At 37.0% G+C, this 26,201-nt stretch overlaps 1 protein-coding gene and 1 long non-coding RNA gene across 2 annotated transcripts in view; both read left to right on the plus strand.

Moving 5' to 3' along the window:
- The window catches only part of thsd7ba (thrombospondin, type I, domain containing 7Ba), a 385,534-nt gene that overhangs the window by 48,685 nt on the left and 310,648 nt on the right, over window positions 1–26,201 (plus strand). The gene's annotated exons all lie outside the window — the stretch shown is intronic.
- LOC137076215 (uncharacterized) overlaps window positions 19,445–26,201 on the plus strand; it is a 37,837-nt gene continuing 31,080 nt past the window's right edge. Inside the window, exon 1 of the long non-coding RNA XR_010905256.1 lies at window positions 19,445–19,490. This is a non-coding gene — a long non-coding RNA (uncharacterized lncRNA). The remainder of the gene's footprint in view (window positions 19,491–26,201) is intronic.

Here is a 26,201-nt window from a genome sequence, read left to right on the forward strand (position 1 = left end):
GCACAACAGGGAAGTGCAGTGGGGAGGTTTTGCGGGTTCGAGCCTCTGCCCTGTTTGAAAATGAATCAAAAGTGCCCCTTTCAACAATCATTGATAATTTTGTGGCCAATAAAACAGAATTGGAATTATAATTAATATAACAATGTCTACAAACCAGTAACAAATGGTGGAAAAGTCCCGTTTATCTTTTACATATCTGTCAGTCTGAAATGTCGTTGCCATAACGCGTTGCTATGGGCGGTGTGTTTTACTTGACTGTTCATTGTGAACACTGCATCCTCTCTCTCTCTATTTTTATTTTTGTTGTAATTATTATGCTCATTGTAAAAGTAAAATACAATAAGTTTGTATCTGTAATCGCGAACCAGATGGGTCATTCAGTTAACGCCTGTGGCTCGACGGCAGGAAAAACAATCCAAACAGTCACGATTTTTAAACCTTTTTCATCATTAAGCAAAGATATTATTATAAATGTAGGCTGTCAATAAGGAGGAAAAAGGGGTAGTGTCTCTTCAAAAAAAAAAAACAGAAAGAGACAATACATATTATTACAAAAATAAATCTATTTAAATGTATATAAAACATTATAAAAACGCATGTTTTTTTATACTTCTTAATGTAAAGTAACACTGTCCAACAGCGACACCCGCAGGTGAAGTTAGCGGGTCTCCTGAGCCCATAAAATTAACAGACCTGCCAAAGTCACGCTATGATTGGATGTTGGAGAACATAGCGTGGCATGGGGACGTAATGACGTGCCATAATCGATCTGTTCTATCACATGTAAAACGGGAACATGAACGGAGTACTCTAAAAGCGACTCATGTAAACACCTTAATCAGAATATTGTCTTATATTTAGAATAAGGTCAATAATTAAATTACTGCTGTCCATGTAAACGTAGTCACTGTCACAGCCCCAATCATCTCATAATCACCAGGACCTGCCCACTTGTTCACTCTCTTCACCTTCACCTAATCATTTACTCACCCTTTATATTCATTGTTCACCATCCACTCCTAGTCTAGTCTTGTTACAGTATACAATGCTCTACGTCAGACTCATTACCTCTGAAACTACCTGTGATCATCTTATCTTCCCATCGCCTGGTTCCCGTTGTTTCACTATCCCTCTGCTTCAATAAACTTCATTTACACTTATGTGCCTGTCTGTTTCCTTCTGTGTTGTGACAGAAGACAAGACCTAAATGTAGAGTCTAGCTGAAACAGTAAGGAACATACTCCAAATGAAGTTGTGCAAGTGAACTTGTGCAAGTCCTCCCTAGGATCCCATTGAACTTGTGCAAGCAGTTAGTCAACATCTCCTATCTGCACCTCCTGCTTCTCTACCTGCCTCTGCCTGTCCCATGGCCAGAACAGTGGCACCGGTGAGGTGGAGGATTGCAACGGGTTCTTTCTGCAATGTTCACTCTATTTTGAGATGCAACCACAGCTTTTCTCGACCAAACGGGTGCATGTCATATCATGATTTTCCTGCTGTCAGGACAAGCCCTCTAATGAGCACAATCCATCTGGTAATCAGACGGCCCTGTCACAAGCTCATTAGCCAACTTTGCCAGTCACTTCAAGAAAGTCTTTGGCCAAACTGACTAAGTATTATCCGTCCATGATCAACTGTTCAACCTTTGCCAAGGTAACTCTTCGATTAGTCCTTATTCCCTACAGTTCTGCACCTTAGCTGCATCTTGTGGCTGGAATGAGACTGCTCTGCTCTCCGCCCTTCGCAGGGTTTAAATTCTGAAGTGTACCACCAGATGGTCAACTTTGACAATACCGTCGGTCCTGAGAGTTTCATCCATTGAAACGCTGATCACAGGAATTAACCATCCATACCATTCTCTGCAAACGGCTGGTTCATGGCTCGTGGTTGTGTTCGTCACTTCTCTCCTAAACATCAACATTGGAACAAGGCCATGTTTACTACTGTGTGGCATCCCTTTTTTTATAACCTGCAATCGTCTGGGGACTGAGGAGACGAGTTGTTCAAGTTTAGGAATAGGAATATTGTCCCATTCTTGTCGAAAACAGCCTTCTAGTTGCTCTGTCTAACTGTCTTAGGTCTTCTTTGTCGCATCTTCTTCTTTATGATGCCCCAAATGTTTGCTATGGGTGAAAGATCTGGACTGCAGGCTGGCCATTTTAGTAGCTGGATCCTACTTCTACACAGCAATGATGTTTTGTAATTGATGCAGTATGTGGTCTGGCATTGTCATGTTGGAAAATGCAAGGTCTTCCCTGAAAGAGATGACGTCTGGATGGGAGCATATGTTGTTCTAGAACTTGGATATACCTTTCAGCATTGATGGTGCCTTTCCAGATGTGCAAGCTGGCCATGCCACACACACTCATGCAACCCCATACCATCAGAGATGCAGGCTTTTGAACTGAGTGCTAATAACAACTTAGGTTGTCCTTGTCCTCTTTAGTCTGGATGACATGGTGTGCCAGTTTTCCAAAAAGAACTTCACATTTTGATTCGTCTGACCACAGAAGAGTTTTTCACTTTGCCACAGTCCATTTTAAATAAGCCTTGGCCCAGAGAAAACGCCTGCATTTCTGGATCATGTTTAGATATGGCTTCTTTTTTGACCTATATTGTTTTTAGCCCTCAATGTCGAATGGCACGTCTGATTGTGTTCATCAACAATGTTTTCTGAGAGTATTCCTTAAAAGAAAACTGTCATCCAGTATGGTTTTCCGGCCTTGACCTGTAACCTCTTAATCCTCGCCCCCTTTTTTGAGAATTTAAAAAACTGACATACCCCAAATAAAAATGTCTGCAGTTCTTAAACCCTATGGTCTATATCCCTAAATTTGGTCTTATTTTAAACAAGACACTTGAAATTGTTACCCCAAAAGTCATAATAGGGGCAGATTAAAACAAGGCGAAATATGCATGTAAGTGATTCACATTTTTATTTTTTGATTATTCCCTTATGGAAAAAAAAATAGAGATTTTAATTTTAAGGCCCTGAAAATAACCTAAATATAAAACTGAATGTCTGATCATGTTTTGGTTCTCTCAAAAATGTAGCTTCTGTAAGCTCTTATGTAAAAAAAAAAAAAAGACTAGGCGTCCTTTCAAAAAAGGCCAATTATTTTAGAACATTTGTAATAGTAAAGAGTAGTTTTTATTCAAATAAATCTGCAATAAACTGCTAATTATAATGCATTTGCAGTCCCTGAAAACAAAAGCAACTATTTACAGAATTTACAAGGGGAGCCAATCACAGACATGTTTGTAGATTTCTACAACACAGTGGGCCAATCACAGGTGTTGAATTTGGAATCCACTCACCGCTCGAGTGTTTGCTGAGTTCAGTTAACAAGGGCGTCTCTATAAGTGCAGACAATGTGAAAATAATAGACTCATTGTATACCAGCTTCACTGATTAATATAACTGTAAGATTGTGTTTATTGAATGAGTGACAGCTTTTAGTGATTATAAGGTATATTACCACATACACACTTCAATAGACGGACCCATCTGCATATACATAATAATACTACATTTTATTTATAATGCACTTTATATTAAACAAAATCTCAAAGTGCTAAATACATGTGGAATTTACTCGAAAAATGTGAGGAATGACAGTTATAAATCAGTCGAAATCAGGTTCATAAAAATAAAAACCCGATTCCTAGCTGCATGTCTGGATATTTGGTAAGTTGTAAGGAACACTAGATCAAGCCCAACCTTTAGTTTAAACTGATAATGATTTGCTCTACTCGCGGTTTCCTCTATTAACTCCAGGCATGCAGCAGCTCTTCTGCCATCCAGCCCTGGCTGAGGGGACGTGTACCGGCAGGAAAAGGGTATGCATCAACGTCACTTTCCCGCCAGAACACGCCCCCTCAGCCGGGGCTGGATGGCAGAAGAGCTGCTGCGTGACTGCAGCTAATAGATGAAAATGTGTGATATCATAGTATCACACATTCCTAATATTATGATTTGAAGGAAGCTTCTGTAGTGACTCTGTTCTTCCACAATATCTTGCTATCTTCTTCCACATGTTTCTGCTGGCTAGTGATCGACCGAACAGCTCCATGAGTCAGTGGGCGGGGCTACTGAATTAGACGCGCTGTAGAGGCGGTGTTTCTAGCGAAATGATGTAAGGATGAAGCCCAAGATCATTTTCTGGGCCTGATGTCTATAAAAGCTTTTCTTTGACTAAAAAGGAAGTTTTCAGCTCTGAAACTTACAGGATATTCTTATATTACCATGACCTTTTATATATCAAAAGCTCAAGAGAAAGTTGATTTCTCAATTCATCATCCCTTAAAAAAAGGTAAATGCAACTTTAACTAGTCATATCCTGAAAAAGCCTGTTAGTTACTACTTCACTTATATAAGCTGTCAATCATGATGACACACCCCTGTTTTATAGTGTCAAATAACCAAGTAAAACCAAACTTATGTAAAGCTGCAGTCCATGACTTTTGGCGCTCCTAGCAGTTAATAAATAAATCTGTGTGCGGTTCGTGGAAGAGACTTAGCCGGAGCTACATTCTCTGTTTTTCTATGAAGAGTCACGCAGGTACTGTTCTACTCTGCAGCGGTGCCAATCCAAACCAGTCTAAAATAGTCCAAAATATAAAACACTTATTATGGATGTACTGTAGTGATTCAGAAGATAAAAAACATTGTTTAGAAAATTAATTCATGATGTGCTTGCTCAATATATAACTTTTGTTAATTTTGAACAGTTATGGTAATAATGGGCCCACAACTCATTAGCAGTTAGCCAGAGACCTACACAATAAAAAACATCTGATAGAAAATACATGCATCAATAATGAGTCATACTTACAGGTTGTGATTCAGAGAAACAAGTTGGTCCAAGTAAAGTGGGTACTGTCCCATCTGGATGGATTAGTGTTTTGTAAATCCCATTTCGACCTCATGAAGATTTGAAAAGTAGTCATCAAAAGTTGTACTGACAATTAGTTTAAGCCGTTTAAAGTTGATTCTTTCTTTGGGGAGACAATAACTTTATTTATTGTGAATTTTTGAGTTTAGAACTTTGCAGATTGTTTACATTCACATATTACCAACTGCAAGAATGGGAATATTTGAAAAACCCATAATGAGGCACTTTAAATTAAGCAATTTAAGTAGCTTTTATTAATGTGCCTTATGATTTTTTTTTTACTGGTGTGCATCTTGAGACATTAAGATATGTCAATGCAAGTTGCTTTCAGTTAAAACAACATAAACAAACACTGTAAAAAAAAAAGTTGGTTTTTGTTGGTTTAACTTAAAAAAGTAAGTAACCTGGTTGCCTTAAATTTGAGTTTATTGAAATAATTTTTTTTGAGTTGATACAATGAAGGTAATTTGTGTAATTAATAGAAACTCAACATATTATTGTATCTGAACCACATAAAACATTTGATAAATCATGAAAATAGCACTATTTGGCATGTTTCACTGCGTCATCAGAAATAAAACACACACAATTACCCAATATGCTTACAAAATCTTTTAATAATATTTTAATAAAGGTTGTCGAATCTCAAAAAAAACGTTCATTGTATTAACTCAAAATTTTAATTTCAATGAACTCAATTTTAAGGCAACCAGGTTTTTTCTTTTTTTCTGTGTACATTTAAATCTAGGACTAGGTTTAAGCTTTGTCTGTGAAACCAGGGGTGAGAGTCATGTACATGCAATCATGCATGTAGCCTACATGCAATCATCGAAAGATTGAAACGGATGAAGTTTAAGATGTGTAACAAATTAAGTGTAAAACACAATTTAGAACATGACAATGTATATTATTTGATATAACAGTAAAATGTGAATGCAGAGATTTTTGCTGCTTTGAGTTCATTGTGACCTCTGACCGGTGCCTGTGATGCAGTGAGATCAGTTGTCATGGAAACAATGCTACAGGATAAGTTCACATCTCTAAAAAGCTCAGTCAATGAATTTGAACATCTGCACTTACACATACATGTGCCTGATTAAAAATATTAGTAGCCAAAAGTAATGTCTAGATGGGATTTTTTTTATTTTTATGACTGTACAAGTTAGACTAAACCATCAAAAAATTATGAAGTTTTTTTTTTTTTTCCTTCTTCTTTTTTTCAAATATGAGGGAAGAACAAAACCGTAAACTTGGTTAAGGTATAGACCATTTCAGAATGTTTGTAAACAATCGCCTCAAGATACTTCCGGGTGGCAGAACGCGAGCGGCTTCTACTGACAAACTGAAGAGATCCGGCTACTGTAAACAGTAACATAGTTAAGAACATTGTTGTTGATTAAAGTTGAAACTATGACGAAAACGTGTTGTGTTTGGGGTTGCGCCATCAGATATACAGGAAAAGGTGTAGGATTTTATCGATTTCATTCAGAAAGAAGTAAATATATGCAGCAAAACCTGTGGGTGAGGAGGCTAAAGCGAGTGGACGTCGTCAAAAGTGGCGCTACAGAAGTATTCTCAAAATGGTCCATCTACAAAATCATAGCAGAGCATAATTATCTTCAGCTGGGGAATTTCGAGACTAATATTAGTAAACTTTAGATCTCTTTTAACCCCTTACGATTCAAAGATCATACGGCCTCAGATTACTATTGTTCAACATTCACTGCTCATACATTATCTGGACAAACTCAGTATCATCAGAAAGATTAAAGACTCCAGCTTTGATATTTGAACACTGTTTATGATAAAACTGGGTTGCAGTGACATTCAATTCTTAATTTATGTCAGGAGTGCATTATTATCGATCCGTTATGAACGATATTTTGAATAGATTATCAGACGCACTTTATTCTCTCGTCTTCACTGGCTCATTTGTGTTCACAGAGATCGCAAAGAACAGCTTTCAGTTTAGCTCTTAGTTTAAAAGTCCTCATATTTGGAGAAATATTGACATATCACGTTTGCAAAATATTTCGTCATACAGAATACCATTTCTATTCATTTCTCACGGAATTATTCGATATAAAAGAGTTAAAACATGCGCAGACCTCTCTCCTACTGTCTCGGACATTTCCTCATTCTGGCTCGAACGGGCCTATTCTAAATTTCTACGCGTGAACTAAGAAGCTAATAAACACACGATAACTATGGAATAAGGTTTTTGTGTGATTGTTCATGTGATTTCGGCTATTTTATATCAATAATGGATGTTTACATGACTGCTAACAGGTGTAGCGATTAGCTCCATATAAAATGATTAAAATAACATATTTTAACATCGGGAGTTTGTGAGATATTGCAGATGCCACGAGTCATTAAAGTGGATCATTGCATCAAATCAGCTGGGAAACAGCATGACTGCACCGCGAGCCGGCCGCAATCACACAAGGTTTCGTGTTAAACACAGACACCGGAACTTTCAATGTTGCTGCTATAGCTTCAGATACAAAAAATAAAGAAAAAATGTGTGCAAAGGATTTGTTGAAAAGCAGAGAACAGGGAAATAGACTATCTACGATAGCCTAACATATTGTAATTCAAACAGCAACAGTCACTAAAATAACTACTCAATGGTAGGCTGAGGCTCATTTAAAAATGATGGTATTAGACTAGCACTACATCTACTAGACCAAGGTTAGGCATTTCATGTATTGCTATCTCCTGAATTAATTAATCGGTCCCTCAGTAATCATGTTAACTATGTCTGAATACTAGCGTTGCCATAGGAACGCTTCGGCTTTTGCCACCCGGAAGAACGTTTATTACTGTTGTGACGTCATGGTGAATTGTCGTATTTAAATGACCATTATTTAGCAAGAAAAGGCAAACTGCAGCTACAGGTTTCATTTTACTGCAAAAAGAAAATGCATCTGCAATTGTCAGCATCTTACATGTGTGCATCTCGAGAGATATATCTCTCTTTATATTTTTTTATAAATAAAGTTCATGAGGAACACGTTCAAACTGTCTATCTAATCAGAGCAATAGGAGGTCGAGAGCCGACTCGCCAACTGTTAATTACCTCCACAGTTTTCCACTCCGTGTCCCTCCGCTACTCCGTTCTGCACTCTGGGTCTGCGATATGGGGCAGAACTCTGGGTTTGGGCTAAATCCAAGCTCAGAGTCCTCGATCGCTTCGGACAGCATGTCAAACACATTATATTGTTTTACTTTATTCAATCATGTAAGCATGTGAACTCGTAAAAACAACTACCACAAGTAATCTGACATTATCATTTTTTTTATTGAAGATACATTAATTATCACTATTGTCTCAGGGCTGTATAGTGTCTTTGGGCGGATTGCAGCAACAGCCATTAGGATTGTTTAGTGATTTGGTCTTAGTGACTTAGGAGTCCTCTTGACTACTCATAACGTTTCATGGATTTAGGAGCTAGTTTTAGTGTTAAAATGCTTTGTGAAATACTTTTAGAGCAAAAATGTAGGAGTCCTAAAATTAGGATGGATACACTCATTATTTTTAAGAGTTTCTCCTAAATCGGCAAGTTAGGAGCTACTTTTAGTCTTAAGATATTTTGTGAATACAGCCCCTGAACATAACCCCCTAAACATAACTTTTACTTTAAAAATTAAAAAATTAAAAATATAACGCTTTCAGTAGTGCTTTGGATGAATAATATATAACCAGTGGCTGCAGTGAGCTCTTTTGACAGTCTTCTCACTGGAAACACGTACAGCAGTGTTCACAATAGCAGTTTGTGATTCCATCCACTGAACGGCTGATCAATTTTATTTATTTATTTATTTATTTATTTATTTATTTATTTATTTATTTATTTATTTATTTATTTATTTTGGCGAGGAACTTCTATAGGGGTTTTCGTACTGGAGGAATCATAGTTCCTAGAAGTGTTGACAGAAGTACATGCTTTTTGGCGTGTTCACCAATATTATCTACCTGCAATACTGGAGGCTGAGCTTTTAGGACTGCCGCAGTTTCAGAACTGCATTTCTAGGACCCTAGGTTTTTTTTTTTTTGTGACAGACAGTGCCATCTAGCCAACTCTATTACAATAGAGGAGACTTCTCCATTTAAACTTTTTCCACCTTATTTTTAACAGAACAGCAGGCACGACCATTTTATATGTAATTACTTAATTACTTAGTTGAAATATTTAAATTGGTTACCAATGGGTAAGGTTAGGGGTTGGTTAGGGCAGTATATCAATTAAACTTAATTAAATAACTCATTCATCTGTTCTTTTCCACCTTGATGATATGTAACACTGCAAGTTTTTATTTTTCATTTTATTTTGGTCTCTTAAATTATGCATGTTCAATCTCACAAAACCCACGACACAACAAACACGGCTCCCATCACGACGTCGTCCATCCACAGGTTGACGTTTGTACATGCCATGCTTAAAGGGATCCCATGGTGTTGAGACTTGTATGGCTTAATATAACATAAATGATGTCTCTTACTGAATTATGTGGTAGAAAACCCATGAAAGATCTACGTTATTTAAAAAATCGATTTTATATTTGGACCATGGGCGGCGCCATTTTGTTTGCGTTCTAGGTTGATGACGTAGAGTGGTTGAACTCCTCAATCAGCTGGCGTTACCCGTTGCTATTTTTACCACAACGCAACTCGAAAATTGTTTCAGAGTTAAACAAAACCAATGAATTGCTTTGTAATTATACTTAAAACACACTCAAACATACATGTGCACACAAACTCACCTACACAAGTCACAAACAGATCGGCGGGCGCGCACACACACAGCTGACAGACTGCTCTGTCTCAATCGCATGCATCATCACCAAAACATCCTGCCTCTCTTCCTCACGTTACTTTATCCCATCGTCCTACCTAGATATTTCCCTCTGCTGGTCACATTAGGCAGTACAGTTAATCTACTATCAACAGTCTATCTAGGATCAACACAGGGAATAGATTGAGGGTTATGTATGCGCGCACGCAGTGCGTGCGTGTGTGTGTGTGTGTTCGCGCCGATCTGTTGGGGTGTGTGTGTTCGCGCCGATCTGTTGGGGTGTGTGTGTGTGTGTGTGTGTGTTCGCGCCGATCTGTTGGGGTGTGTGTGAGTCTGTGTGAGAGAGAGAGTTCGTGTCCACATGTATGTTTGAGTCCGTGAAGTCGGACAGCTGTTTGTAAATCGGCTTTACACTCGTTATTGCGGTGGAACGTGAGACTGAATGACTGCACTCGAACATGTCCACTATGGTGTCGGACAACACTACAAATGTCCGTCCCTTCAAATAATGCCCTATTTAAGGGTATAGGGTCGATTTCAGATTCAGCCCCTGTCGTGGAGACTGAGCAGCCCAACATCTCGATTGAAACAGAGCCTGTCGTGTGCGCGCCCGCCGATCTGTTTGTGACTTGTGTAGGTGAGTTTGTGTGCACATGTATGTTTGAGTGTGTTTTAAGTATAATTACAAAGGAATTCATTGGTTTTGTTTAACTCTGAAACAATTTTCGAGTTGCGTTGTGGTAAAAATAGCTACGGGTAATGCCAGCTGATTGAGGAGTTCAACCACTCTACGTCATCAACCTAGAACGCAAACAAAATGGCGCCGCCCATGGTCCAAATATAAAATCGATTTTTAAAATAACGTAGATCTTTCATGGGTTTTCTACTACATAATTCAGTAAGAGACATAATTTATGTTACATTAAGCCATACAAGTCTCAACACCAGGGGATCCCTTTAAAGATGCTGATGTCGGCCACTTCAGAGTTCTAGGGGGGAACATTAGTTCTGTACTAGTTTCTATAACTGAGTTCCCAGAATTATTTGGTGTGGAAGGCCCATATCAGGATTTTGAGATTTCGGTGGTTCTCTCTTGGTTTCACATATGCTCATAATTTCTTTGTATGACAGCCTAGCCAAAAAACGATGTCTGCACAATTTGGTATGTTTTTATCTTATTTTATTACAAATAAATAAATTGATTAGGCACAACTATGCAGTACATTCTTAGAAGAAAAGTTTCTATATAGAACCTTAAAAGGTTCTATTGGCGCTACGTAGTTGGAACCCCTAAAAGGTTCACTGCAAAAAATGCTTTTCTTACTTAGTATTTTTGTCTTGTTTCTAGTCCAAACATCTAAACATTCTTAAAACAAGAAGTATTTACTAGACAAGCAAAAGTAATTGTCTTATTTTGGGAGTTTTTTGCTAAGATAAGAAATGCTTTTTTTCCCCTTTTTTTTGCAGTGTTCTATATAGAACCCTTTTTAAGTGCCAAAATGGTTCTTTCTTGTCATTATAGAACCCTTTTAGCATAAAAGGGTCTTTGGAGTAGACTCAACTATACTTCTATATATAACCTTTTAAGGGTTCCAAATACGTAGCACCGATAGAACCTTTTCTTCTAAGAGTGATACTTACAAAATCATTAGCTAATTTTTAATAATGTTTGAATAAAGTTGAAGATGTCGATATTTATCTTATTAATTGCTCAATGGAAAGGGAAAAGTGCTGTTTTCTATGCCTATGCTTCACACTAAACAAACAAACCGATACAGATTTTATGATTTATGATTTTAGGTGCTGACTTTAAACCCAGACTAAACTTAACTGGCACTGACCCGGCACATTTGGGCACTCGTAAGTATCAAATTACATTCATAATCGGCCTTAGAATAGTTAATTGTATAATACTTTAGTTTTTATACTATAAACAGTGTGCCATTTGAAAAGCTTCCATTGAATATCAGTGCTGTGGCAGAGCTCAGACTTTCTCTTTGTGAGTTTTATAAATGACTTTGTAGCATAAGCTTAGGATGCCAAGCTGTGTTGGGTGACAAGGTAGGATTTCCTCCAGCAGGGGTGTTTGTCTTCATAGACTGACCCTCGGGAAGTGCCTCGTAAAGCTCATTGTCTCAGGGTTTGTGCTCCACTTTGAGTTCTGTCCGGCCATTTGTTCTGACAGCTTCCATGTCTCGTCTTTCGCTCGTAGCGACTGCACTGCTTTCCAGGGGCATACCGTCACACCACTCACTAAATATTTACCTCATGCTGGTTAAATATAGACAGTTTGCAAAACAGCCCATCCAAGACAGGTCTCATCAACATGCTGCTGAGAAGAATGATGGATGGCCCTGTCTGAGAATGTATGACTGTCACAAGCAAAACAGGAAGGAATCGAGGAAATGACTCCTGACGGAAACAGTGTGAAATGCTACAATTTCACCCCAAATGTCTGATGTGGTCCTGAATGCCTCTTTAGTGTCATATAAATGCCAAAATGATGAGACAGGACCATAGGGTGTTTTTCACAGCGGGTGGCCTTCCTAACAAAACACATTTAACTTTGGGCGACTTTTTGTTTATGCACTCCTAAGGCAAGGGCAAAAAACAAACTAGACGAATTATGACTTAAGAATTTATGACTCTGGGTCTGCATTTTGACATGGGTATTGTGCATAATTTTAATCATGCAAGTTCTGCCTTCATAATGCTAGAAATTCCACAAACATTTATCCACTAACATTTAGGATGAATGAGTAAATTAACCTCACAGATGAACGGATCAAGTCAGTTATTTGAAATCTTTGTCAGTCTGTAATTTCAAAAATGGTGGTTCAGTCCTACAACATCCTCTCTCTCAATATGACTGTTACATCAGTGAGCTGCACTCTGCAATACACTTGTTGAAAATAAATGAAGCTATCTATATTGCCAGCACGCTGCTGGTCTGCTGTAGTTTTGTGTCTAATGCTATGTGAGAATGAAGACACATTTAGAACAGTCTCTCTTCCCGTTATATGCATGCATTAACATATTATGTTTTTTTTTTTTTTTTGGTTGAACAAATGCTTTATTATAACGAACTTAAAACCATTTGTTTGTTTTGTTTATTAAAATTGCAATAATACATGTCTAAACTAAATTCAATAAATTATTATGAATTAGATTAACAACTTATTTTTATCATTAATTCGTTAATGTTTAAGAATAATAGAGTCCTGTATGTAGTAGACGGAGCAGAGCATTCAGAAAAAGCAGATCATATATTCATATAGCAATGTTTTGTGCTTTAAAGGTCCCGCCTCTTACCATAACGGGGCGATGCAAGCCCCATTATGGTAACGTTAGCCTGAATGCGCGCTCTTCTCCACATGGGAGAGCAACAAGACAACGCCCCCTATTTTGCGTGTTCTTGTGGGCGGAGGGTTAGTCAACAAACGGTTCTAGTGACGTCATTACATCCCTGCACTTCCTGCTATAGTCCAAACCGGCCGTTCACTGTAGGCTTTGAAAGGGAACTTCTGTTATATAAAATATCTCGCTTGGCATTGAACTTTGAGCTTTATAATTTTACAGGTATTATTTATGCTCTAACAGCAACATTACACACTAACTAAAGTTTGAAAGATGGAATCGCAAAGAATGGGACCTTTAATATTCACAGACTACGTTGCGATTTGATTTATTCTAGGTCCACATCTCTACTTTCGAGTTTTTCGTTCATCCATCAGTTTGCGTGTATTACGTGAATTCTATGTTATAATGTAAAGTTAATGTTCATGACTGGATCCCAGGATTCCCTCTGCGTCACAGAAATCAATCAGCCTTAAGTTATAAACATACCTTTATCTGTACAGAGGGATGTATTACTGAACATGTTCTATGTGTTTCTTCATTTGCATCCACATTTTGTGCAAATTTGATATCCTCCAGGACAATACCACTTTATTTTTTTCTATATCCAAAGTATTTCCATACTATAGCCAGGTTTGCGATGGTGTTTTGCTTCCACCTGTCTTGTTCGTCTCCATCTGATATTTGCGCGTTTGTTCTCTCCCTCTATTAAATATCGTCGTTTCCGGATTGCGTTTTCCCCCCCTTTCCTCTTTGCATTAATGATTTATTTTTACTCAGTAACGGATGTGGTTTAAAATGTAGCGAAGTACAATACTTCAATCAAAATGTACTTAAGTAAAAGTAAAATTAAAATTACAGATTTTTAAAACTACTTAAAAAAGTAGAAGTACACAGAAAAACTACTTAGAAACAGTGTGTCTGTTTCTCTTGTATGTGTATGATATGCATACGCACCTGTGTTTATACTCAATTTAGACTTGGGCACTTTTGCAGGACAAGCTGTAAGTTAATTTAGGCAACAACTCAGAAAGTACAGTAGCAAAATAATAAAGAACTGCTTCAAACAGTACCAACATGGCAACAAGCAAAACATGTAGCCTAAGTGTGTGTGTGTGTGAGATCGATCTCCATGGAAACAAGTTTCAGTCATATTAACTCTTTCCCCGCCAGCGTTTAAAAAAAAAGTTGCCAGCCACCGCCAGGGTTTTTGCCAATTTTCACCAAAATGTAATAGCCCATAGAATATTTTGTTAAATGAATATCTGAGCATGCAATATATCAAAATAAAGATCTGACCCTCTTCTTTTGAACAAAAAAAAATCGTTTTATAGGGCTTGGGCGTCATGACGTCATTACTTGGCGTGGCGGCCATGTTGATGGCATCCTTTACTACTACTCGGACTACTGCGCACTGTTTATAGACATACTCCCTCTCAGTCGTGTGTCTTAATTTGATTATGTTGGCGTTATTTCAACTATGGTAAACCGTTGCTGCATTTTGGGGTGTAACAGCGCAACACATAATCACCATGGGAAATGTCGAAAATGGATTAACTTTCCACCGCTTTCATGCTTGGAGGCGCAACCACGGACAAGAAGTAATAACAGTACGATGTGCAAAAAGCAAGAATTGTCACACAATCGGATGTTTTTTTAGTGTTTATTTGCAAGTAGTGCAACCTGAGAACACAGAAATGTGGAATGCTTCAAGGTAAAAGGTTACAAATAATAAATGAACACAGAAAACGGAGTGCAAGTTGTTGCACTTTATATAACGGAGTGCACTTTATATAACAATAATAAATACACTTTAAAAAAAAAAATATTTCAATACTATATAAGCAAATAAATATGTATCTATAAAATAACAACAAAAGACAGAAAATGGAGGAAGTGCAAATTATAAATATAGAAAACAGTAACATTGCAATAACAAATAAAAACGGAGGCAGAGCAATTTCTTATATAATAAAAATAATAATAATATATATGTTTCGGTTAGACTTTTTCGATAGTCCACTTTAAACATTCTACTAACTGTACGTTTTCAACAGCATGTCAACTAACACTAATTAGAGTATTAACTGTACTGTTAGTAGACTAGTAGGTTATGGTTATGTGTTTGGGTTCGGGTTAGTAGAATAAGTTGAATTGTAGTTGCAAAGTTACTTATAGTCAGTAGAATGTCTGTTGGGGACCAACAAAATAAAGTTTTCGTCGTCGTCGGTGCTCCGCTCTTTCTTTGGAAATTCATGTGGATCCAAAACTTTAATAGTTCCGATGTTGTCTCTATAGCGGTCCCTGCCTTCCCTATTTAACGTATCCCGGTAAATTCCACATCCCTTTCAGGATTTTAACATGTTTTTTCTTTCTCCCAACTCTGCTTCTCCTCATTCGACTTGCTGTATGTTTACATTCGCGAGGCCATCAACATGGCCGCGACGTCCCAGAATGCAACGCGGCGCCCAAGCCCTATTCTAGCTTCATGCATTCCTTTTTTATCAACACTTGAATATGGGTAGGTTTCATAAAAAAAGCAACATTTTGAACAAAAAGCTGAGAAAATCACATTTTTGTGAAAGACTGTTTCCAGATCAGATTCAGAGCAATGATCAAACACAGATGGAGTAGATCGAGTCCATCAACACCCCTAATGCTTACACAGTCCTGTAGCTCATCCTGGGTCCACATTTCATTCAGTAACATTAGGCAGTTTTGATTCATAAGCTGTTTAATGAGGATGATCACGTTATTTTTAATATGCATGTGATTACATGCGATCGCTCGTTTCACTGCGTCTTCCTCACCTATGTTTTGATCAGGAGATTCAGTACTCATTCAGAAGATGCGCAATAGCGCCCCCTAGCGCCCGACAGTGAAAACATGGAAACCCAGAAAATTCCGTTATTGGCCACATATATCTAAATGTAGGAAAGAAGTTAAATAAGCCCTATTGCTAAAAACGGTGGAGTGTTCCTTTAAGCCGTTAAATGAACAGTACTTTTTGTGAACTGTTTACAATGTGTTCGGACATCTCAACTTTATTTTGGCTTCAAAGTATCCTGAATATGATGTTGTGAGATCACTATCATGCAAACTGAATTGTGAATTGTACTTTTACACCTTTATTTGTTTGGTCTGGCCTGTTGGTAAAAATTGGTGAACAACACAATTTAATCTGACTTCACTTGATTTTTCAATCAGATAAATTGATTGTTAAAATAAATATATTAAATTCAGAATTTGAACTCTCCGTGTGCAGGCACTGCAAGGCAAAGTATTTGTAAAGACTTTTAAGGATGTGAAATATTTAATAACTTTTTGTCAGGCAAATATATTAAATTTTTAGCATAATTAAATTCCCTTTTTTGAAGGTAGTATGTTTTTCTAAATCAACATGAACACAAAGAGTATGTTTCTAAGAATTTTGCCATGTGTTCTTTATTTGTGTATCAATGACCCATTAATGTTTTTCTTAAATCCAGCTCTCAAATACATGATGTTCCCATGGAAAATATAACGAGTTTGTCCAAAAACTCTAGCTTTCAAAAGCCAGCTGTCGATGTTTTGTACAATTCCTGACCTTTAGATTAAACCGTGTCTTTGCGCTCCAGTAAAGTGATTCTTAAAAGTGATATTTTAAAACTGTTCTTGAAATATCCAAAAAGCATAAAGCCATCTAGTCTAAGCGTTTGTTTTGGATGCATCCTTTCTCTCCAAGACTTCTAAACACAATGACCCACCTATCAGGAGACACTACATTTTAAAGGTTGCATTAAAGGGCAAAGCGTACTGTTACTGGCCGGTCTTTGTGTGTTTGGTGGAGAAGGGGGTTGGTATCGACAGATCCTCTAACTGATGTCTCCAAATCCTCAATGAATAATTCATTTTGTGTGCAGGGGACAAGATCCCTCGACTGAGCTTTCATCTCCAAGACTCCAGAGTGACCGATGTCAAACTCATGTAGAGTTCATTTCTCCTCTGCTCCCAAAGTCAGCGGTGTCACCTCCACACTGAAATGTTCAGTTATGACTCATCTGAAATATTTATGCCATCCAAGTAACGCCGCTTCATTTTATGATGACAATGAGTTATCGATGTTTTAAGCAGAGTAAACAGCGCAGTTCGTACAATATGAAGATTGATCCCACATTAAATGTGATGTGACAACATGACAGCTCTTCATACACAGCTCACTAATTTTCAGCTAATTCAGCCCATTTTAAATAATAACGTTTTTGCTCCTGGCTGGCATTTGTTAATTATTCTAAAAGCTCTTTTTTTAATTTTGTTTTCCTTATTGAGAAACAAGCGGTGAAGGGTTTACCGCAGGACCTTGCAGTATGCGATCATGGCCTGTCTGAGGTCATGTTTTATTCTCCTTGTAGTTTTTAGTCTGTGCTGATTTTCGACCTTTCACGGTTGGTACGTTTGTTTATTTATCTTAACAACTAGCGAGAATGATGTGCTTGACCTTTCACTTTGATGAAATGGTATTTGTGCAGCTACAACTAAAAGCCCCTTTGGAGGTTATTGTGTTTGTATACTGTAGGATAATTGACAGCTTCTCTTTGGCCATCTAACAGATACATTTGACTTTTGTCTCTGAATTTCACCTTTAGTTCATTGGGATAAATGAGGTGGTTAGTGTATGCGTGAGCGCGGAAGGATGCCATCTGTGTGTGTTTGATGCCAATGTTGCACAGGGCTCAACATTTATGGCTGTCCACTTGCCCGTGTGACACGAAAAAGCAGCTCAGTTCCTATGTACATTTAATAGGGAAACTAATGTCAAACCTCATTTGTTTGCACATTGTGTCCAAATGAGGTTTGTTTCGCCATATTTGATGTAGTCTGTGTGCATCTGAAATGTGAGTGAATAATGGCTTCATTTTCAATCAGTTTATAATAAAAAAAGATTCTCATTTCAGAACACTTACAGCACACCAGTTGAATTGTATAGATTAAAGTGGCTTTCAGTAGATTTTGGGCTAGCATTGGTTTTCTTTGTGTACTTAAAGTACGGATTTTATAGTTTTAAAGAGTGGTCAACACAATAATTAATTATCTTACTAGTACCCAACAAAAAAAAAAGCATTAGCCATGTCTAATGTGATATTCAACGCACATAACTGTTTAGGGTTTCATGACCCTTTAACATAGATGCAAACTCCTCACCTTTAGGTGAGAATTCACCTTTTTGAGATCAAAATATTTTGATCCAATGTGAGTTTTTTTGAGTAACATTACAAAGTAATAAAGAAATAGGGTTTAACTCAAGGCAGTGTACAAAGTATCCCATATTGATGCATTTGGATCTTCAGTTTTCAGTTTTGAGTGTTAATGAAGCTAAGATGATTTCCAACATACATTTTTTCTGGTTGTTGTCATCTTGTTTTTTGGTTTGTTTATGTATTCAGGCTCCCATATCTATTGAATCCTTTTTGTGTTTTATAAAGGGTTGTTTTGCCCTGCATAAACTTTCTACCTCTTACCTATTAGAATTAGTTTTCAGGCAGATGCAAAGATACTTAATATAGTGTCTAGAAATGAGCATGAAAAGTAAATATACAGAAAAAAATCTCAATGTTTTCACATTTTTACCCTTCACCCATTTGCATCCCTGCTTTAAACAATAATATGTTAAAGAATAATAAGTGTTTTACTGTCCAAATTTGAACTCAAAATTCGCATCACCAACTAACATTTCAGTATTAGCAGCAGCCAATGAGTGCGCTGATTCTTTTTAGTGAAGCACTGCAACAAGGAGATACATTTTGAGGTGGGAGACCCGCACCTTACAAAATTAAAAAAACGTTTTTATTTAAAGCTATTATGAGTAGTATCAAGTGCACATCATTCAGATGACTCTTAACAAAACCACAATTTAATTTCTTTAATATGAAAAACTTTAAATTGGCACCAAACTACTCAATGCACCTTTAATTTGACAGCAACTTTGTCCTTTTGAAGCTTAAAAATTTTGAGGCACATTGACTTTTTATAATCTCTTTAGAACATCATCTTTTATGCTGCGCTGAACAAAGAAAATCATACAGGTTTGAAAATGACATAAAGGTAATTAAATGATGACAATTTTAATTTTCGAGTGAAAACCTTAATGTTGAGCCTTGGTTATTCAATATTTCCTCTACTCTGAATGCAAACGAAATCACTGATATGGTTCCATGTTATCCAGACGCATCTAAGGCAGTGTTACTTCAGCACATTACAGATTCACTCAAGACATTACAAAGTCTCTTAACATTGAGCCGTTAGCTGCATGTCTCATGTAGATCTTCGGTTAAAAGATTATTAATTTTTTCTTTAATGATATTTTGCAGGAGAGCAATGGATCACCTCTGTTCGCGTTTCGCTGCAGTTACGCTCGAGTGCTTTGCTCATTCCATGCTTGAGGAGCCGCGCTCATGCAGGTGTGAGTAACAGCGACTCCCATTCACTGCCTACTGGTGTCTCATCTGGGATTCGATTCATGCTTCTTTGTGATAATCTCATTATATCTCCTCTCGGAGCGTCTGGGGTAATGTAATGTGGCAGACACAATCACAGACAGGGGGTGTACGTTGAGGCCTAATCCTCCCCACCCCACCGCCGCCACTTCCCGCCCTCTCTGGGAAATTGTAATCAAACTTTTGCCGCTCCCTGATTTTATTGCCGGATTGTCACAGCTGCACAATATATGTCCTTCTTTTGAACCAACTGCATAAATACTAATCTTTGTCATCACTTTCCTAATTGCTATTCACCGTGAAACACGGGGGGAGGGGTATTTACGGCCAATCTGAACATGGCAAGGAGGCAATTATTAAACAGAGTGCCGTCTAAAGGGGCACTGAACCGTCCACAAAGCAAAGGTCGATTTTGTGCGTTGGGAAGTCCCGACGTCGAGGCCGCTGTGCGCTAACTCATAAATAGGGCTCTGGGGGAGTATTGTCAGGCTTCAGTCAGACCCCAAGCCACTTGTCAATCTGATAGAGTCTCACCACGCGCCCTCTTGGAGGTGAGGGTGTGATGAATGCTGGTTGTCGGCGCTGTAAAGTTTTATGTGGCAACTCTGATAATGTGATAATGGAGTGGCTGTCACTTATGAGGGTGGCAGTGCCACAACACTAGATGTCAAAGTGCGATTGCAAGAGACACTGGAGTCTCATTCATACAATCCTCAATATTCTTTGGTGTGTTTTCTGCATGTTTATTGTTTTAACAGTAGAGGATTTTGTTATTATTTATCTAATATATCTTAATATTAATCATGTCTTGTTGCTTTTAGCAGATTAGAGCTAGTTGATAATAGTTTTATATTGCAATTATACAAACAGTATCCCCCTTTGTGATGATACTGTATGCGTGTAGATAAAGCTGGACAAACTTGTGCAAATTTATTTAAAACGACGATAACATAGTTATAGCTGTGCTATTCAGTGAGGCATTAGTCTGTATTCTCTTATATAGAAGGACTGCACTATGGGTGTTTTAAGCTGATATATGGTCTTGTTAACAATTTTTAGGTTGATTTTGAAAGGGACAGTCTGTTTCTTGAGTTTAGGGAGAACATTTATGGCATAAAGTCGATATGTTTGCATTAAATAATCCTCAAAAGGCCACAATTTCTGTTAATAGCACCCAATTACAGGGGGAAATGTGCCTTTTGTTTTTGGAACAGAAAGAGGGCTTTGGGAGTGGTTGAGGATATAAGACATTAGAGATATTAAACCATGATAAAGCTCCTAAATCTGCCATTTTCATAAGCAGTGCATAAGAGAAAGGGAGGTGTGAGCAGCATCTGTTCTTAATCAAAAGCTCGCCGGTCTCGCCTGAATGAAATGGCATTACGTAGGCTGCATGATAATGCCGCTGCCCCCTCTCAGGACGGACTGGCTCTCAATCAATAACCGCCGCTGCAGTGAGGCATAAGCCCATATTTTCTATGCACTGATTCTTAATGGATTATCATTGCTGGTAGTTTACTGCTGGGGATTTAGTGTTTACTCCAGTAACATGTCCTGTTCCCCTACCATTCTTTTTTACCCTACTCTTTTCGTCTTTCCTACAGGGTCTGTCAGTTTTAGTCTCCGCTGCTCAGCTGTTTGTGTTTAAAAGGTTGCCATCCTCTGGGGATGACACTATTCCTGTGCATCAGATTTCTCTTCTAAACTGTCTTTCTTTAGCGATCACTGGGGAACCTGGAATTTATCTCTGAAATAGAAAGGAAAAGAGAATGAGGAGCTTGGCACCAGAGAGAAAAAGAGATACAAGCTACGTTTCAAAGATGCTTTGCTGCCTACTCCCTTCATAGGCAGCTGTCTTCTAAGGGTCGATTTGAAAGGCTCTACTTAAAGGGTCAGTTCACCTGAAACTTTGCGCTATCTGCGCTAATTGAACATTCTGTCATTAATTATGTACCCTAAATGTCGTTCGACACCTGTAAGACCTCTGTTCATTGACTCCAATGTCATTTGGATTGCGTGTCAAACTGCTGAAATCACATGACATTGGTGATCCAAATCCTGAATCGTTACATTGATTCATAACCGTTCAAATCTTTGTTTTGAAATTGGCCCATCACTATATAAGTCGCTATTTAGTTGTTGTTTTTTTTTGCACACAAAAACTATTCTCGTCGCTTCATAAAATGATTGTAGAGCCACTGTAATGAGACGGATTTCAACAAAAAATATCTTCTTTTGTGTTCCAAAGGTGAAAGGAGGTCTTACGGGTGTCGAACAACAAAGTAATTATTGACAGAATTTTCATTTTTGGGGGAACAAACCCTTTAATATTAAATTAAATGAGTGTTGGCTTGCAATTAAGGATGTTAACAATTAATCGATGATCAATTGATTGTTGATAATACCTTTAATCTATAAAACTTATTGATCATCGATTAAGCAGGGTCATGTGCGAGTGTGCTGCTCAACCAAGAAACACGTAAAGCAGACACAAGGACAAATTCAGTGAGCGCGCAGGAGTTCTGTTTTGGAGCATTTTACAGCTTCATCATGACTAAATGTGTGTGTGCATTCACAGCCTTTTGCTCTTTTGTTCAAATGTAAGGTGTAATGTTGCACTGTAAAAAATTTCTAGTGCTTTCAACGAATTATTATTTAGTAACTAGTTCCACAGAATTTTTACGTTCACTCAATTTCGTTCTAGAAATTGTTACCTGAATTAATATTTTTTAATTGGCTCAAACTTGACTTCAACATTAAAATGTATGTTTGCTCAATCTGTTTTTATAATTAATTCAACTAAAACGTTTTAATTAGGGGTTTCATTTTTAAATGGTTTTAATTGTTACTAGAAATACTAGAAATTGCAGTGGTGGAACTAGTTACAACATGTTATAGTGAGGATAAAAACAAATTAAAACACATTGTATCATCTGCATTTATAACATTTGGCATACAAACAATACATTTTCATAAGAATTAATTTCAAATTTCTTTAAATAATAAAAAAAATGACCTAAGCCCTTGTCACTTTTCTATAATGTCTTTAATGCACCTTCAATTTTGAAAATACACAGTCAAAGTAGATCCAGTGGAGTATTCTTGCTACTTTCAGTGTTTCAGCTGGTAAAGGGATAGTTCACCAAAAATGAAAATTCTGTCGTCATTTATTCGCCCTCATGTTGTTCAAATCCTGTATAATTTTCTTTGTTCTGCTGAACACAAAATAAGATATTTGGAAGAATGTTTGTAACAAAGCAGATAGAGCAACCATTTACTATAGTATTTCCCCCCTACTATGGTAGTGAATATTTGGTCTATCTGCTTGGTTACAAATATTCTTCCAAATATCTTATTTTGTGTTCAGCGGAACAAAGAAACTCATACAGGTTTGGAACAACATGAGGGTAAATGACAGAATTTTCATTTTTGGGTGAACTATCCCTTTAAGAAGAACTGACTGGCTTGGATGAGAAACTTTGCAACGACAAAGCATCAATGGATATCTTGGTCACACCCTGTTGAGAAAGAAAGAGAAAAAAAATAATAATAAAAAAAGTATGTTCTTTATACATTTTATCAATATTAAGAATTTACTTGCATGTGTGACTAAACTAAAGTTTAGAATTCGTTCCTTGTGAGGACGATGAAATGAGCGCCATTTTATCATAGTATTCATGGTTATGTTGTTCCCTTAATTTACAGGACAATTTCAAAAGTTGGAACGCGAAAGAAATCACGTTCAACACTACCACGTAACCCTAAATAGCGTACATTATTTGGCCTACATTAAGTTACACGTCTGACATGTTTCAGTAAATTTGCACGTATAAAAATCATCACCACGGCACCTTGGCCTATAGCTAATGAGAGAAAGTTTGTCTGACAAAAAAATAGCACAACACGCTGAGATTAAATCTAAAATACATTATATAGTATTATAGTTTAAAACAAAATTATGTATTATTACGTAAACATGGTTAAAGACCACATTAACGTAACGTAAATCATTTATTCGATGAGGAGTGAACTTGACGTAGACATCACTTAGGCCTAAATAATCCCTATTTCCCTTGAATATATTTACTTATAATTTACTTCTTACTTCACGTCTAACGTTAAATATCCACACAAGCCTAATATGTTCGACATATTTGTCTGAAATGTAATCATTAACACTTACCTGACGCGTGAACTGCATCCTCAAAATCGCTGCTGCTGCCTCTCGGTGAACCTCGCGAAGTCCTTTGATCTGTATTCTTCCGCGAAATCAAACAAGTACTCCAGAGATGCTTCCGCGAAAGTGATCAAACGAGCAATACAGATCCTTTTGCGTTGTCAAACAAGCTCTTGTACGTATTCATTAAAATTAGGCAGATTAAATGCCACAATTAACTACATATGTTCATGAATTATATATGTATATTAAATAATGTAATATAAGCTAAGTGTTATAGGATCCATCTTCTCATTATAATGCAGATACCATCATAAACAAAACATCGAAAATACATCTAATTTCACAAATATTGTTCTGATATAGGCTATTTTATCAAATGTTTCTAGCCCATTTCAACAGCACAAACAAAAATCTATTTACCATGGTAAAATATTGGGTGTAAAATATTATGTTGGCCATATAGCCTACTTTTATAAAATGTTGACTGGATTCGCGTTTTTTTAGTCCAGTCAACATTTGCAATTCTAAATGTTAACTGGATTTGAAAATATCAATTACTTTAATGTTTTTCAAATATATTTCTGCAGACTTAATATAATTAGTCTTCTTAACTAAGCACAAGTAAGAAAATTAGTTCAGCATATATTTTTTTCCTCTTCCAACATTTTATTATTGGAGTTTTTAGAGTGTGTGTTTATTTTTGTGTAGGCATAATATAGATGATATATATTGCTCAAAAATCAATGCACGGCTAATAGTAACTATGGCTGGGACTGTCATATTACATAACATTAAAAAGAACATCATTTAGTAAAGCGTTGTAAATTAATTTAGTTAGTTGCCGTATTCAGCGTTGTTCCAGGAAGAGCTTAAATGCTTTAACTTTAAAGGTCCCGTTCTTCGTGTGTTTTCGAAGCTTTGATTATGTTTACAGTGTGCAATATAACATGAGTTCATGTTTCACATGTAAAAAAACAGTATTTTTCACACAATTTACTTATCTGTACAGCACTGTTTCCTCTGTGCTAAAAACGGCCTGATGATTTCCTTGTTCTCTGAAGTCCCTCCTTCAGAAATACGTAACGAGTTCTGATTGGGCCAGCGCTTGCCGTGTTGTGATTGGACAGCAGCTTTAGCGCACCGGAAAGGTCCTCTTACCATAAAGGGGCGATGCAAGCGCTGAATGTGCGCTCTTCTCCACGTGGGAGAGCAACGAGCCCCCTATTTTGCGTGTTCTTGTGGGCGGAGGGTTAGTCAACAAACGGTTTTAGTGACATCATTACATACCTTCACTTCCTGCTGTAGTACAAACCAGCCGTTCGCTGTAGGCTTTGAAAGGGAACTTCTGTTAATTTTTTTAATCATAAAATAAAATAAAATAAACAACAAAACTAAAGGAACAATCATTAAGCATAATAAATCCAGCAACGTAAAATGTCCCTGGCTCTGGGCTGATCCATAAACATGATTTCTGCCTGAATACCGTCAGATTGCTTACCATCAAAGGCAAACATGGCAAACATATACCTATTTTTTTTTTTTTTACTGGATTTCATTGGTTTATTGGATGATTGGTCAATTTACTGATTGACCCTGTCAGGTGTGATTGTTCATCATGGTGTTTTAACATTTGTTGTTGTTTTCTTTGCATGACAAAGACTGCTTTGGTCGAAATTAGGGATGAAACAGTATGGAAATTTCATCATGATTATAGTGATGCAAATCTTATCAAAAGTTATCAATATTATCACGGTTTTGTTTGAATGAGATGAGTGTTCTTAAAGAACAGATGCACACACTCAAAACATTTCAACAAGTTTTATATTTGAAAATCAACAAACAACAAATAAATCAAGCAGCTGTATGCACTTTTTTAAGATAGATTCTATTCTGTGGGATTTCCTTCCTTATAATGGCCGTCATCAAAAGCAATGCATAACGCATTAATAATAATAATAATTTGGTGCAAATATTTTCTCAAGCAGTATTCTCATCAGTGTTCTATCAGTTATGACGCATTTAAATCTAGCATATATTGTGTAAGAGCCCAAACAGTATTCTAGAGAAATAATGCATATCCATATTTTCATATGATTTGACAGTTTATTTTATTAAATATCAAAAATCCAAAAGGTGTGCATCTTACCTGACACTTAGATAAACACTTTACAGTAAGTTTTATGAAAGTCATTATATATTTAACTCATCATATATGCAAGTCATTCTCTTCAAATACTATTCAAGTTAGAAACAAGTATACAAATGTTGTGTGTAATTTAAGAGATTAATGTCTAAATTCGTCAATCTCAAACGTCTATTCAAATTTAAGCCAGTCATGTCAGATGCGCTGTGGTTTTGCTTTTTGTGCAAAATTATTTTTGCTGCTGTAATAAATCAAAAACAGTCAACCACTAGCCTGACAAGCCATACCCACATCAAGATGTTTGGTCTGGAAACTCACCATTGACAGCTCAATCCGAGGGGCGGATAAACAGTT

The sequence above is a fragment of the Pseudorasbora parva genome, chromosome 5 (assembly GCF_024679245.1).
Source record: "Pseudorasbora parva isolate DD20220531a chromosome 5, ASM2467924v1, whole genome shotgun sequence".
In the NCBI taxonomy this organism is placed as follows: domain Eukaryota; kingdom Metazoa; phylum Chordata; class Actinopteri; order Cypriniformes; family Gobionidae; genus Pseudorasbora; species Pseudorasbora parva.